This window comes from Lolium rigidum, chromosome 1, assembly GCF_022539505.1.
Source record: "Lolium rigidum isolate FL_2022 chromosome 1, APGP_CSIRO_Lrig_0.1, whole genome shotgun sequence".
Taxonomy (NCBI): domain Eukaryota; kingdom Viridiplantae; phylum Streptophyta; class Magnoliopsida; order Poales; family Poaceae; genus Lolium; species Lolium rigidum.
In genome coordinates, this window is record NC_061508.1 from 148,400,907 (window position 1) to 148,404,331 (window position 3,425).

A 3,425-nucleotide genomic window follows, 5' to 3' on the forward strand; every position below is an offset into this window, starting at 1 on the left:
AGACCTGGGGGAGGCCCAGGCCCCCCAGACAACAGGCCGGCGCGCCCTAGAGGGGGGCGCGCCGCCCTAGTGTGTGGCCCCCTCGGCCAGCCTCTGACGCCCCCCTCTGGACTACTTAAGGGTTTCGATCTAAAAACGCGAGACGAGAAGTCGAAGTCGCCGTAAACCATCCGATACGCCGCCACCGTCGCGAAACTCCGTCTCGGGACCGAAACTCCGTTCCGGCACTCCGCCGGGACGGGGAATTGGAGGAGATCATCGCCATCATCACCACCGACGCCTCTCCATCGACCAGCCATGTTTCCCCCATCCATGTGTGAGTAATTCCCCCGCTGTAGGCTGAAGGGGATGGTAGGGATTGGATGAGATTGGTCATGTAATAGCATAAGATTGTTAGGGCATAGTGCCTAGTGTCCGTAATTGGTACTTTTATGATATTGTTGCAACTTGTTATGCTTAATGCTTGTCACTAGGGCCCGAGTGCCATGATGTCAGATCTGAACCTGTTATTGTTTCATGATGATATGCATTGTTTTATGATCTTACCTGCAAGTTGTATACACGTATTGTTGTCCGGAACCCGAGGCCCCAAAGTGACAAGAATTGGGACAACCGGAGGGGAAGGCGGTGATATGAGGATCACATGTGTTCACGGAGTGTTAATGCTTTGCTCCGGTGCTCTATTAAAAGGAGTGCCTTAATATCCAGTAGATTCCCTAGAGGCCCGGCTGCCACCAGCTGGTAGGACAAAAGATGTTGTGCAAGTTTCTCATTGCGAGCACGTACGACTAAATATGGAACACATGCCTATTGATTGATTAGTACTTGGATACCGTTTTATTACTATCTGCAAATGCCCTACCTTGATTGTTACATGAGTTTCTCTCATCCATGCAACGCCCGTTCATCCATCCTTGTGCCTACGAGTATTTTAATCCCGTTGTTTACTATAATCACTACTGCTGTCTTTGTTACACTGCTCGTCGTTATTTCACTATCGCTATCTGCTATAAAACTGTCACTACTCGATAAACTCTTGCGAGCAAGTTCTGTTTCCAGTGCAGCTGAATTGACAACTCCGCTGTTAAGGCTTTCAAGTATTCTTTGTCTCCCCTTGTGTCGAATCAATAAATTGGGTTTTACTTCCCGCAAAGACTGTTGCGATCCCCTATACTTGTGGGTCATCAATCTACTATGATGGCGAGATAGTATCCAAGTGCAGAGTTGCAGTATAACTACCTAGAAAACTGGAGATGAGTCCCATTATGCCATATGGAGAAGCCAAAACACTCACAACGGCGTACCACATGGCTATCTTTAAGGCAATTCTCGAATTTAGGCAACACAAAACCTTAGATTTCTTGTGTTCGGAGTATTCTCATGTGCCTCATGCCGAGGAAGATGATGATCCTTCTCTGAATCATCTACTCATGGCACATAAACATCCTGAAGTAGCAGCACAACACATGAACAGCTGCAAGTCCTTGCTGACTAAGCTGTACTTACTTCACATGAAGATGGTGGAGTAAATCACACACATGCTTTTTGAGTTCACGGATCCTGACAAAGTCCAGGCTCGAATGCATGATCTTAGGAAACAACCCCAACATACAACACCTTACTTCAGCCTAAACAGCTTCATAGATTTGAGTGACCAGGTGCCAAAACCATGTGGCACCTGGTCACTCAAATCTATGAAGCTGTTTAGGCTGAAGTAAGTTGTTGTATGTTGGGGTTGTTTCCTAAGATCATGCATTCGAGCCTGGACTTTGTCAGGGTCCGTGAACTCAGAAAGCATGTGTGTGATTTCCTCCACCATCTTCATGTGAAGTAAGTATAGCGTAGTTAGCAAGGACTTGCAACTATCCATGTGCTGTGTTGCTACTTCAGGATGCTTATGTGCCATGAGTAGATGATTTCAGAGAAGGATCCTCATCTTCCTCGGCATGAGGCACATGAGAATACTCTGAACACAAGAAATCTAAGGTTCTGTGTTGCCTAAGTTCGAGAATTGCCTTAAAGATAGCCATGTGGTACGCCGTTGTGAGTGTTTTGGCTTCTTCATACAGCATAATGGGACCCATCTCCAGTTTTCTAGGTAGTTGTACTGCAACTCTGCACTTGGCTACTATCTCGTCATCATAGTAGATGTACTTGAGAACATGAATCTTAGTTTCGCAACCAAGATCTTTCAGCATCCCTCGCAGAAGATCTGTAAGACTTCCCTCATAACCGCCGAGCCAGCCTTCAACCTTCTTAACATCCTCTTTGGAAAAGTGTATGCCATTCCGGCTATATACATGAGTAAAATATTAGTAGTGATGATGCATCATAATAGTTATAATAAATAATTATCACACAAAAAATATAATTTTGCTGTTCTCAAGTGAATAAACACCATATTTCTAGAGAATTCTTTACTATTCCTACTTGACTCCTATAGGTTTTTCCTTTACTAGGTTTTTCCAACCTAAGGTCGCAACATTTGCTCTGATACCAGTTGCGGATACCCAGCATACCACTGCATGTTGTAGTATACAAGTCGTTGATATGATCTTCATGAAGGGACTTTTTCACAAACATCACAACCCTCAGAGTGGTATAACAGAAACATTGCAGGTCATAACACTCTAGATAATATTACAAACATGGTCTTAACAAGTTGGTATTCTCACAGGTCCGATGAGTACACCCTTAGATACTACTGAAGTACTCTTACAACTCAACTTAAAGATCATACTGAGCTCAACAACTTTTTTAGGTAAACTACTAAGCTTCTGGACTCTAAGATGTCTAGGGTAAGACTCTACTCCTCCGTCTCAGTGTTGTCAGCTCCGTAGACTATTCCGTAGTCCACGTCTTCCACTCCTCCTGGCAGATCAGACTCCTTGTAGACCAGCTGGTAGTCTCCTTCTGGTGCTCCGTCGTTGGTCTCCACTTCATTGTCACAGTCTAGCAAGGGTGTCGAAAGAAAGTGAATACAGAGGTACCTAACAAGTTCAAAAGAGAAATAGTGTTTGATGCACTAGCTATAACCATTGATCAGAAAATCTCAGGTCAATGCATGTTTCGAAAACATTCTTCAAAAGATTTATTTTATTTTGAAAACTATGCCCGCTAGTCTTCACAGGTTGACCAGAACTTCACGGAGTTCCTTTCCTGCCGTAATCGTAGTTCCCTTCCCGAAACAGGGAGTGACAAGCCACAATTTAATACACTCTGCAGAGGTGCATTACTTTTTCCATAAGAGAACTTATCCTTGATACCAACCGAGACGCGTTCTCGTCCACACTTCGTTGGTGTGAGGCCAGGTGTACGTAAGATCCAAGCCAATCACTACCTTCTCCGGAACCCTGCATATCCACCCTTTTGTCCATCCGCACATCCCTAGTAGACATCTCCCGTTCATACGGCTTTACACTCGA